Source organism: Giraffa tippelskirchi, chromosome 3 (assembly GCF_054371585.1).
Source record: "Giraffa tippelskirchi isolate mGirTip1 chromosome 3, T2T-mGirTip1v1.2.pri, whole genome shotgun sequence".
Lineage (NCBI taxonomy): Eukaryota > Metazoa > Chordata > Mammalia > Artiodactyla > Giraffidae > Giraffa > Giraffa tippelskirchi.
The window spans coordinates 183,079,566-183,092,914 of NC_137277.1; the positions used below are offsets into that span (position 1 = coordinate 183,079,566).

Sequence of the window (13,349 nt, forward strand, 5' to 3'; positions counted from 1 at the left end):
GCACATGCTATCTCCATGGACATTGATCAGTTCAGTGATGGGCAAGTGATCTTGATTCAGGCCAATGAGATATGAAAAATCTTTGCTGGGGCTTCTGGGAAAGATGCTTCCTCCTTGTTATTCTGAAGGAGCTTCCTTGAGAGATGTCCTCTTCCCACTAGAGGTGAAGGAAGCACATGCAGCCTTCTTAGAAACTGCTGCATCCATACTGAGATTATGAAAGAGGAAACTTTAGAAAATCAAATATTTTAGAAGAAGAAATGGAAAGAAACTAGGTCTTTAGTAACATCACTGAGCCTCAACACTGAGGACCAAACTTTGATTTATTAGTTGATAACTAGTAAATTCCCTTAATTAAGTTTGAATGAGCTTTAAGCTAACAATCCAAAGATTACATCATAGTATTAATAGAAACTAAATTTTTACAGTACTTTTATAGTATAACTTCAAGCTATGTGAATTCAGTGGTAGATACACTGGCTGCTGCCTGTGGGAGTCATGAAAGCCTTCATGTGAAAAGTAACACTTGAATTACAGCTTGCAATTCATAAAGTATTTATTGAATACAATGGGCTAAACAAAATTAAGCAGATTTCTTTTACTGAAGATGTTCTCAGAGACTTTAATATTCATTCATAATTATTCATAACATGAATCATCTCCAAGAAAGGGATATAATATACAGTGTTTATTAAATGTATTTCACCCGGAACACCTACTAATATCTCAAGCAATTGGCTGGCTTGGGAAACACTGATATGTTTTGTGTGTTAATGGATGACTAGAAGAGAAGAACAAGAGCATCTTGGCCATCTTATTAGGACATTTTTATGAAGAGAAGAGCATTTGAAACACATTTTAAGAGATTGATAAGTACTGACCAAGTAGAATGGATGTAGGTATTAAGTCAAGCTCATCAACTAAGCTCTTCAGTCCAGAAGAAATCTGAAAGGGTAGTCCGTGGTGAGTCACTTTAAAGTTTATCAGTAACACTCTTTTTTCTGGAGTCCTGGAGCAAATTCAACAAATAAAAGAAAAAATTTCTCACTTTAGCCTTTCTAAAAAAATTATTATTAATAAAAAAAGGCCAAAGTGAGAAATCTTTTTAATGTATTGGCCACTGTATTTATAGGAAATACTTGCAGAACAGAGGCATGAGTAATAAGCATGATTCTTTTATATTTGAAAATATATTTGATAAAGTGATTTATATTTGATAAAGTGATTTTTTTATATTTGCTAAGAAACTTGGTAATATGTGTGTCACATTCAGCTTCACTATATAATTGTGAATACACCCTGAAATAAATCTACATTTTTTCAGTTCTGGCTATCCAATATGAACAATTGATAGTTGGAGAAAACTCTACAAGTTCGTAGGGATTAAATAAGAGAATTAGAGTTGTTACTTTATTAAGACAGAATCATTAAGTCTCTAAAACTCACTCACAATTATCAATGGTAACTCCCTTAGCTCCAGATGAAGAGGTCTTTCTCTTCTGTGTTTTTCCAAACTTATAAGTAACAGGACGATGAAAGGAAAAGAGACCACTGATACATATCCATTTGTATTTTCCAAAGAAAACTGTACAACTTTGACATAAATTGCTTTCAACAAAGACTTAGTTTACACATAAAAAGATGGGTTTGGGGTGGGAGTAGGAGATTAACTAATAAAAGAAACCCAAAGATCATTTCTAGAAAAGCTACAAGGCAGAAGGAAGAAAATATAAACACCCACCTCTCTAAGAGTAAAGCTTCCAGGGCTTCCCTGGTGGCTCAGTGATAAAGAATCTGCCTGCAAATGCAGGAGCCTCTGGTTCAATCCCTGGTCCAGGAAGATCCCACATGCTGTGGAGCAACTAAGCTCATGAACCACAACTATTGACCTTATACTGTCTAGAGCCCAGGAGCCACAACTATTGAACCCAGGTGCTGCAACTACTGAAGCCCATGCGTCCTAGAGCCCATGCTCCACAACAAGAGAAGCCACTGCAATGAGAAGCCCTCACAGCAACAAAGACCCAGCACAGCCAAAAACTAATAAACAAATAAAAATGTTTTTTAAAAAAGAGAGTAAAGCTTCCATTGAGGTCTTACCTCCATCAGTCAGTGCTTATCCAGTCTCCAGGATGAAACAGTATCCCACATAAGTCATACCTGTCAATGAAAAATGAAAGTGAAAGTCACTCAGTCGTGTCTGACTCTTTGTGACCCCATAGATAGTCCATGGAATTCTCCAAGCCAGAATACTGAAGTGGGTAGCCATTCCCTTCTCGAGGGAATCTTCCCAACCAAGGGATCGAACCCAGGTCTCCCACATTGCAGGCGAATCTTTTACCAGCTGAGCCACAAGGGAAGCCCACACCTACCAATAGAAGGCCAGTTTGTCCCAAAGTAGGTAAAGCACACAAAACCAAATTGCTGGGCTGTAAGATGCAGATGCTGGCTAAATAAGGTGTTCACAGCATACTTCTTATCCACAACTAAGTCTTTAAAGGTAGAGAAAACCTGAGATACTCCTTAAGGTACCAGATTCACATACCAAACATTCACTCTCAAGTTTTTCTACTTATTGGCTGAGTCTCTAGCTGAAGTGTCTTAAAAATACAAGAATTATAAGAAAGTAATTGAGTCTGCTCTGCTCTTTAAAAATTGCTACAGTATTCTTAGGACCCAAAGTCTTATTCTTACCCTAAAGTCTTCTACTTCCCTCATGCTAAATAATTTTTTTCTTGATATTTTACTCTGTTCCCTTGAACATGATTTCCAAAGGTCTTTTCAAATAAAGAATTCAATATTTTAGGAATAAAGATAGGGTATATTTTCAGCAGAGTCAAAGGGCAATTCAAACTCTACTCTGTGAAACTTAACAAAACATCACACATTCATTTAAAAAAAATAATATTCTAAGTCCTTTTGATTGTTTCCATTGGGCTATGGTAATTTTTATTGTAAAGACAGGTATTATCAACTACAGTTTTTCTTAAATTACTTTCAAAATATTTCATAAGTATAAAATAATACACATTAGACACACAAATACACAAGGATATCTTTCATTATCTTAAAACTGTCCCAGCTACTCCCCATGGTATCACTCCAGAAGGTAAAAATCAAGAAAATACACTTATTTTTTCACCATTCATCAATGGCAAAAATGGAAAGAGAAAGGTAGAATGCACAAGCTAAAGTTTCTCTTGAATGATAAAAAGGCAAAAATGAGGAAATAAAGAAGATCCAGGTGACTGACAAGAATTGAAGGCTAAGAAAAAGATAAGGGGAGAAGAAACTGAGGGAGAGATTGACAGACACGCCCACGTCCAAAAATTGGGCTGTAGAAAATATAAGGTAGAACACGGTAGAACATGGATACTGAGATAGAAAGACCACTGTCTTGGGAGTCAGGATATTGCATTCCTGCCATACTTCTGAGATATCAGCTTTATGATATTAGCTCTGTTTCCTCATCTCAAGTATAAGGAGACTGAACCAACTGCCTCTGATATTTCAACTCTGTGAACTACTGGATGGATCCCAGGTGGCAGAAACTAATATAAGCCAAAATGGAAATCTGGAGGAACTTGAAGACTAGCAGAGAGTGGCAGGACAGAGGGACAGCCAAGGTAGGAAAAGTGAGAAGTTAAAGATTCAAGAGCAGATACCACAGGAACTATCTCCATTTTTCTACCAGTTCCCTAAGAGAAGGGAAAACACATCACTCCCTTAATAATACACTTGCCATCAGGTGGAGCCATATAAAATTGTTGACATTTAATTGTTAATTAATATTTTCCATTATCTCACTTGGAGACAAGGCATCCCCAAACTGACGACAAAGAGCTGATTTATACTGATTCACATGGAAAATGATAGATCTGGTTTCTTAATTTTTTGATAAAGCTGATTTACTCAATAACTAGTAAGACTAGTAAATGGTCCCCATCGTCTATAATTGTTGTTAGATTAATCTCTGTATTTTATAATTCTGAATGCTATATTCCCCTTTTTTCAGCATATTATGTCTTAATCCTCCACCAATTAAGGAAACTGAGTCTTAGAACAACAGAAATGAAAACACATGATTTAAAGAGGGCTTCCCTGGTGGCTCAGTTGGTAAAGAATCCACCTGCAATGCAGGAGACTTGGGTTCCTTGAGTCGGGAATATACCTTGGAGAAGGAAATGGCAACCCACTTCAGTATTCTTGCCTGGAAAAGCCCAAGGACAGAGAAGCCTGGTGGACTACAGTCTACAGGGTTGCAAGAGTCAGACACAGCTTAGCAACTAAACCACCACCATCAATATTAAAGAGACCTTGAAATGGAGTGGCCTATGGAAAGAAGTTTAAACAATAAAACACCATCACTCTATGGAGGAGGGGGATTCAAATAATACCACATAAAAGAGGCCTACCATGTACAGAAAATGGTTGGCAATAAGAAAGATATTAAACCTACAAAAGGAGAGATATCCCAGCTCAGAAACTTCAGATTGCTCCTTGCCTAATCATGAAGGAACCGAAAGAAGCATTTAGTTATGTTACTTTGGTTCTCTAGTAGAAGGAACTAGCTCTAAGGAACCAAGAAACTAAAAAGAGAAGTAAAAAAGGGGTGGTTCAACCTTTGTCATCCAAACACAAATACCAAACAATTCAGTTGGTGTAAAAAGAGGACTGACATCTGGATATCTGAGTTTTGGCCCTAACTCAGACCTTGAGCAGTCTTCTTTCAAAATCTCAATTTTCACCTCGTCAAAGTGAGGGTGGGACAATCGTTATAAAGCAATGTAATTTCAAACTTGCAGAAAAATTTCAAGTATAGTAGAAGGAACTCCCTTAAGTCCTTTATCCAAATTTTAAAATTATTTCTATTTTTTCCACTTACTGTATTATTCTCTTTGCATATAGACTTATAAATATATGTATTTTTCCCTAAACCATTTAAGACTTAGAAATATACACTTTTACCCCTAAATACATCAGTGTGTTATTTATTAAGAACAAAGTTATTCTCTTATGTAACCAGTGTGTGTGTATGAAAATGAGAACATTTAATGCTGATACAATACTATTATCTAATTTACAGTCCATGGACAATTTTGTCAATTGTCCTAAAAACATTATATAGAGCTATATATATATTTTTTTTTTTCTGGGTTTGGGATTAAATCTAAGGGTCATACACTGCATTTAGTTGTCATGTCTCTTTTGTCTCTTTTAACCTGGATCAGTTCCTCAGCCTTTCTTTTTGTTTCCTGACCTTGACATTTTTGAAGAGTACAGGCCAGTTATTTTGTAAAATGGCCCTCAATTTGGGTTTGTCTGACATTTCCTCATGATTAGTTTCAGTTTGTGCATTTTGGCAGGATTACCACTGAAGTGATATTGTGTCCTCAGTGCTTCTTATTAAGAGGTACATGCAGTCAATTTGTTCCAATATCAGTGATGTAGGTTTGATGACTTGGTTAACATGGTGTTAATTAGGTTCCTCCACTTTCTTTGTAACTATTAAATAATTTATGGAAAGATACTTTGCCTTGTAAATATCCTGCTACTCAACAAATTTTCACTCACTGGTTTTAGCATTCATATTTATTCGTTGTCAAACTACTGTAAGAAAAAGTTTCACTTTTTCTACATTTATGTAATGATTCATTTACTTATTTATATCAGAGTGGACTCATGGATTCTTATTTTATTCGATGGTTTAAAACCCACTATTTGCAACTAGAGAAAATAAATGAAAATTGTATAAGTAAATAAAAATTGTACAAAGATCTCAAAAGAAAAAAATAAATAAATAAATAAAACCCACTATTTGATGTTTGGCAGAAACCAACCAAATTCTGTAAAGCAATTATCCTTCAATTAAAAAACAAATAAGTTTAAAAGAACAACAACAAAAAACCCCACTACTAACAGTATTTATTTTTGATTAAAGCAGGAGTTCTTAATCTTTCATTGTACCAATGACTCCTTTAGCAGTGTGGAAAAACCTGTAGATCCTTTCTCAGAATAATGCTTTTAAATGCATAAAATAACTATAGAGGACAGTACATTGGTTTACAGAGGAAACCTATTATACTGAAGTAATTATCAAAATGTTTTTGGTAGCTTGTGGGATCTTAATTCCCCAACCAGGGATCAAACCCATGTCCCCTCCACTGGGAGTCTGAAGTCTTAACCATTAGACCACAAGAGAAGTCCCCCAAATTTTAAAAATGTATGATACAGTAATGAACATATTTCTTTATTAACACATTAAATAACAAGATCTCCTGGTAATGAACACAAACTGTATCAGCATGTCTGCAACAATTGCAGTGTTGTTATGAAATTACCTGTGATTTCTATCAGTGACTGTCACAAGTACAGTACTGCTAATACTGCTGTGGTTTTGTTTCATTCAGACTAAAAAGAAACATTAAATTTCAATTACGAATTAGTGAAAATAAAGATGTGATTTTCCCCAATCCACATTCAGGACCCAATGCATTCTATCCTGGATGCCAAGTTAAGAATCCTTGGAATAGTCTCTTTGTTCCTCTAACCTCTCTAAGGCCTTGCCTTAACATAACATCATTTTTGAAGCCCAAAATTTCAATCCCTCAATGTAAAAGTTCTCTCATCAATGTATAAAAGCTAAATGACCTGGTTTTCAAGTAAAAGAAGAAATTACTTTAAAAGTCCAGAGCTCTGCAGCACTGAGGCAAAGAAATGACCCACTGTAGAATGACCTGGGGCTTGTCATGGGTTCAGCAAGATTCTAGATAGAGAAACTGAAGCCCAAATAAGAGGAATGACTTACCCAGGATCCCACAAAGAACAGAGTCAGAGGCAGTGACCAGAAAAATCATCTTTAGAAAGCTTGATGATAAAAAGATTTACTAGGCATCTATTCCAACTATGGCTCATAAAACGACTAAAGAAATGGAAGCCTTATGACTTCCAACTTGGATGTAAGACCAACTTGGATGCAAGTAAGGATCTATTTATGCTATATGACCCAGAGGTTGACAATAAAGGGAAAAGCAAAACCTGAATTCCATTATGATAATGCTGATGACTGTGTCAATTTTTCTATAGGTTTTAGTCTACAACGTGATTTTCCCTTAGGAAATCAGATGGTGCCACTGATCTCCCAGTTCAGTAAGAATAAACCACAGCTGTCTGACTCTAACGTCTATGGGGCACAGTTGCGTGCGCGCGTCTGTGCGCGCACGCACGCATGCTAAGTTGCTTCAGTCGTGTCCGACTCTTTGAGACCCTATGGACTGTAGCCCACCAGGCTCCTCTGTCCATGGGATTCTCCAGGCAAGAATGCTCGAGTGGATTGCCATGCCCTCCTCCAGTACGTACGAGAGTTCAGAAAATTATCCCCAGATTTAATGAAAAGTAATACATTTTCACATGTAATTTCTTCATTTTACTCAAGAAAGACTATGTTCTTGAGGTTCTTACAATTTAACTTCTGAATCTATTAGAAGTAGAATAGAATCAAGCTGAAAACCTAGTTACACCGTAATATAGCACCACCCCCATGAGAGGCATCAGTCCACAAACCAGGATGTAACCGCAAAGTTGCAGTAACTGGAAGCAGGAGCCCAGCAGAAACATTCAGAGTAGCAGAATGAAGCTAAAGCTTATAAAATCACTGTAGAAATGTAAATTTGAATAATAAAGTTCAAATGCAATGCATCCTTAATTGAGCTAAAAGTATTTAGATTTAAGTTATATGTTTAATCTCAACTGTAATTGATTTTCTTTGGGGGTGGGGTAGGTAAGAGTTTTGACTCTGTCTAACTTAAACCAAAGGATTCTCCCCTCCTCGGGCTATAGGAAGTTTGAATTCCACTGCAAACTAGATTTTTCTTCTCTACCACTGGTATTCCTTAAAACTCCCCATCAGAGAATTCCCTTGTGGTTCAGTGGTTAGGACTCTGTGCTTCCACTGCGGGAGCATGGTTCGATCCTTGGTTGGGGAACTAAGATCCTACATGCTGCATAGTGAGGCCAAAAGAAAAAAAAAAATCTTCACCAAATCTGTGTCGGTAGTCATGTGCTTAAATACAAAACTGTTTCATTCTTCCTAAAATAAAAGATACATTTATGAACACTCATGCAAAGTTAAACAGCACATACTTCCTAAGGCCTTCCTATCTTTCTTCACAATTTAAAATCTGAAGCCCTGGATATCCTTACACTTACATTTTTCTTTCCTGCCATTCCTATAATCTCATTTTTCAATATTGAACTATCGTTATTCATATTCCCATTAAATCACTGCCCACTCCTGATCTTTTCTATTCAGATGCTTCTTGGCTCTTCAGAACCTGAGAACTGCAAATGAACATGGGGAAAATTTTTTGGAAACTTCAAATCAATAAAACTTAAGTGATAAAAAAATAATCAATCTAGAAATAACAACGAATTTTTACTGATTTGAGCCTATGTAGAGAATGTTATCTCCACTTAGACTGCTTCTGAAGAATAGCCCTCCCTAGCTTGTCCAACTTTATATCTCACAAAAGACCTAATATAGTGCTTTGCACATAGAAAACATTTATTTATTGAACAAATGTTCAGAAAGTTTATCATGCAACATTCAGTCAACTTAAAAAACTGCCTTGAAATAATCTGGACTGGTTCTTCAGACCACCACTATGCTTAGAAGACATCAGTCCAATAAATAATTTAGAAATACTTGCAATAGAAGGAAATAGTGATAAAACAGTCATTTAAAGAAAGTCCCCCCAGTGACTTTCCTAGTGGTGTAGTGGATAAGAATCTGCCTGCCAATGCAGGGGGCCAATGCAGGGGACACGTATTCCATCCCCAGTCCAAGAAGATCCCACACACCACAGAGCAACTTAGCTCATGCACCACAACTACCGAGCCCGTGTGCTGCAACTACTGAAGCCCAAGCGCCTAAAGTCTGTGCTCTGAAACAAGAGAAGCCACCACAATGAGAAGCCTGCACACCTCAACAAAGAGTAGCTCCTGCACACAGCAACTAGAGAAAGCCCCCAGCAAGGAAGACCCAGCATAGCCAATAATTAAAATAACAAAACAAAACAGAATCATATTTACAATGCTTGGAATGAGAATCTCAAAACATTCGAATCTGAAATAATGAATCTCTTGATATACACAAAATCATACAAATCTTTTCCTTTAAGTCCCACTTACAGCTTTAAAGTTTGTGATACACAAAAAGTTTAGAGATACAGTGCCTCAAGATTCTCTATGACGTCTCTTGCAAACCTCTCACCAACTGGAGATAACTTTTAACTGGAGCTGAAGCCCAGGGAAGAATTGACTTTAGGGACTGAGGTGTGGAATTTAGGAATAATAATCAACCATACTAACAAAGCGCTTCTGTGGTGTCTAAGAAGGTAAACACTGCCTGCAATACAAGAGACCCAGGTTCGGTCCCTGGGTGCGGAAGATCCCCTGGCGGAGGAATTGGGAACGCTCTCCAGTATTCTTGCCTGGAGAATCCCATGAACTAGAGGAGCCTGGTGGGCTACAGTCCACGGGGTTGCAAACAGTCGGACATGACTGTGCGATTAACACTGATACTAACAAAAAGGAAAAGTTTGTTATGCTGTTGTTACTGGGAGACAAATTATGTCAAAATATTTTCAAAACCAAAAACATTATCTCAAATTGGGGAAGGAATAAGAGAATTACAAAATCTAAGAGAAAATATTACATAGTGCATTTAAAAACGACTTCACATTGAATAAATAGCCTATACATAACCTCTAAAATCACCAATTTTCTCTTTTTCTAATTTAGTGATCGCTACATAGTTGATTTGGGATAAATTGTTTCTATGGTGTTTGCCAACTGGGCTCGGCGGTTTGGACTGAAGGATTGAGGATGCCAGTTCCTTGGGACTGGCGTTCCAAGGTTGCTTAAATTGTAGCAAGTCAAGGGTTACTCTTTCCAAAGCCAGTTACGGTGTTTGCTTTTGGGGACAACTCAAAAGGAGCCTTTTCATACTGTACATGGGAGTCTCCTGGCAAGAATACTGGAATGGTTTGCCATTCCCTCCTCCTCGGGACCATGTTTTGTCAGGTAGTTAGACAGCATCACCCACTCAAAGGACAGGAGTTTGAGAAAATTCCGAAGATAGTTAAAACGCCTTGGCAGCCTGACGTGCTACGGGCCACCGGGTCGCAAAGTCGTACACGACTTAGCGACTGAACAACAACAAGGAGCCTTTCGAGTCCAGCTCGTCGGCGGTCTGGACTTTAACTTCCTCATCTGCAAAATGGAGCAGCCATCGCCTGCAGGAGGAATACAAGGTGCTACCCAGAGCCCCACCAACGTGAAAGCAGCCATCCAGTTAGGGCTGGGAGGAGGCGGCGCCGAAAGGAGCGAGAACTGGGTAGTTTGCAGGAAGTGCTTAAGGGTTGGGAGGGGAGATAGAAGGCGGAGGCGGGAATGTGAAAGCTGAACCCTAGCTGCGGAGTTCGTACCGAAGCTCAGGGGAGGCGGGGCGAAGCTGGGGTGAAGGGGTTAGTCAGTCGATGGGCAAGATGGGCCACCTCCCCCGAAAAGAGAGGGCTGGGTGCGGGGGAACCTCTGAGGTGGCGGCTGAGGAACGTGGGGGGAGGGAGGGAAGCGAACGCGCTCAGGAAAGGGGCGGGAAGCGCGCGCCCACCGCACGCATGCGCGCGCCTAGCTCCTCCAGGTCGCAGGCCTGGGTTTCTGACCGCGCGCCCATCGCCGACGGTGCGGACGTTACTGGAGGAGGAGCCACACGATCCCTCCCCGCCGGGACCTGAAGGTCCTGCCGGGCATTTCTCGAAGTGGCGAGTCGCCACTTGTTTCTTCACTAGGGATTTAGGAAGCAGAGAAAAGGAACACGTTTCTGTCTCTTCTTTTTTCGTTCCCCTCCCCCACGAGGAGTGGGGAGGGAGGTCCTAGGCGTGTCAGGGAGAGTCCGCTCCAGGTTTTCCCGCCCACTTTAACTCTGTGAGCGCTTCGACCGCGCGGCGCTTCACTCCACCCGGCGCGCCCGAGCCCTCCGCCGGAACTCGTTCCGCCTCCACTACACATATTTCTCCGGGAATGGAAAGTGGGACCTCGGACCTCTTTCCCAGAGCTCCCCAGGCCAGAGAGCTGTTTCCAGTCTTTTCGGAGTTCCAACTTCCGACAGCCTCTGGCAGCTAGAATTCTCTGAATCAGGTCGCTCTCAGGGACTACTTGACGTCTCCGTGCGCTCGGTGGTGCGACCGCGCTCTGAGCTCTTCCTGGAAACTCCCGCCTCGGGGAGCCAGGAGAGCCCGGCCGGGGGGAGGGGAGCGGAGGGGACGCACACGCCCCCTGTCCCGGGGGAGGGCTCCGCACCCCCGCCCTCCTCCCCGCGGGGAGGGAAGGCAAGGCAAGGCAAGGCAAGGCTCGAGAGGGGGGAGGGGAGAGCGCGGGGCACGGAAACGGGGGGGGCAGCTTCCCGCCCCACCCCCTGCCTGGAGAACAACGGGTTCCCGCTGCTGCCCCCTGCCGCCCACAGCGCCCCGCACCCCGCGCTCCTGCCCGGCCCCGAGAGGGGCGTCGGGGGACCCGCAGCTGCCGGGGCCGTGGGAACCCGAGCCGACGCTTATAAGAACTGACCGGTTTCCTGTCAGAAAACTTCCAGTTACTTTAAAGAAGCCCGTTGGGCCAGCTTGGTCCCAGGCGGAGTTGGCCACATTTCACTGCAGCCCGGTGACCTCCCTTCTACTTTAAAACAACGGGGAATAAGCTTCGGGGAAGCAGTCGGTTCATAAAACCAAGAGCAACACCACGTTGCACCGCTCTGACTCAAAGGAAATTAAACAAAATACTGATTGTGGGGAATTTTTAAAGGGCTACCAACAGAAGGAACTCGGGTTTTTCAAGTGAAAGCTTTTTTCCCCTCAATATGTACACAAAGATTTAAGTCATGAGAATTTGTTTCAGCAGTACATCTGCTTGTAAGCGTACATGAGTTTGTGGTTTAAAAAAACCTTAGTGAACTTTTTAAAAAAGAGGCGTTTGTTTCTGAATCCAACAGGAAAAAAACCAATTCGAAAAAGCCTGAAAAAGTTCAATTAGAATAGCAGCCACATTTCAACATTTCCCAGATTTTGCAATATTAAACTGTGAACGTTTGTGCCAAATTTTAAGGCAAGAATTCTTACTGCCAAATTACAAATTTCTCAAAATGAGGGGTGTTCAACCAAATTGCTGCCAGACCCCATGAACAGGCACTAACAGCACTGCTATAATTACATCTTATTATCTCCCTCGCAGCCTTATTTGATTCACTGCCTGATAAAATCCTATCCCGGGTGTCACTAGCTGGCCTTTTTCTGGGGCTGAACAATCACACTTCACCCATGCCTCAGTTCCTCTAACGCCTCTTTAGCTGTGTAACCCATCGCCTTCTATTCCATTCTTCACAGTACATCTCTTCCAAAAATGCAACCCAATCAGATAGATTCTTTTCACCCTAGCTTCCCTAGAGACTAAGAAATGAAGAAGATGAAAACAAATTTATCAGAGTTACTCACAAGAAAAATTTCTTCTTTGAAGAAAAGGATTTAGGCCAAGAAACTAAATTTGTTGTTTAACTAGAGCCCCCTATGGGGATTTAGCATAGTGGGTTGAATGCAGTTAAACCAGCTTAATCACTTTCTTTGTTCTGGGCTCTTTGCATTTATTTAATGTTGTATTTTAACATGATTTGACACAACCTAAACTAATTTCTTCTGTTAGTGTAGTCTACACTGTAGACCATACAACATGATCAAACGTAACTTTCTGTGGAACCTTTGACTTTTTGTAGAATTTTGTGCTAAACTGCTATATGACCAAGACTAAAAAGGGGAGTTGGGGGGGGGAGGGGTGGCCAGGAAGTCGTGTTTTCATTTTTTTTAATCCAGAGATTGTAAAAACACAAAAAGTTGACCATTGTAGACCATTTAATTCTTTGGTAAGATCTGTAGCTCCACAGCCCTTACTGGGAACTGCATTTACTCATTTTTGAAAGTGGGTTGGTTGGTTTGTTTCAATGGGGAAAAAAGGAAGAGAGCATGCCAGATCTCCTGCCTGATAGATTATAATCCTTCTAGCCTTTACTCTCTCTTAAATAACAATTCTACCCTGCTTCTCCCCAGCCCGAGATTGAAGGGCATTCATTCACAAATGACTCTTGAGCTTCCTTCTGAGTGTCTGCTTCCTTATAAAGCCAAAATCTCAATACTAAGGCTCAGTAAATTAAGGTTTGTAAAGATGTAGGCAGAAAACCTAAGTTCCTAGGAGGAATAATCTCTTTTCTGCTCTACCTTTAAATTATTTTCCAGGAATAATAATAT

At 40.4% G+C, this 13,349-nt stretch overlaps 1 long non-coding RNA gene across 1 annotated transcript in view; it reads right to left on the reverse strand.

Annotated features, from left to right (window-relative positions):
• Positions 1-7,172, reverse strand: part of LOC145542180 (uncharacterized) — a 43,232-nt gene extending 36,060 nt beyond the window's left edge. Inside the window, exons 1-2 of the long non-coding RNA XR_014079639.1 lie at positions 6,809-7,172; positions 2,101-2,160 (exon numbers count right to left, since the gene is read on the reverse strand). This is a non-coding gene — a long non-coding RNA (uncharacterized LOC145542180). The remainder of the gene's footprint in view (positions 1-2,100; positions 2,161-6,808) is intronic.
• Positions 7,173-13,349: the final 6,177 nt, after the last annotated feature.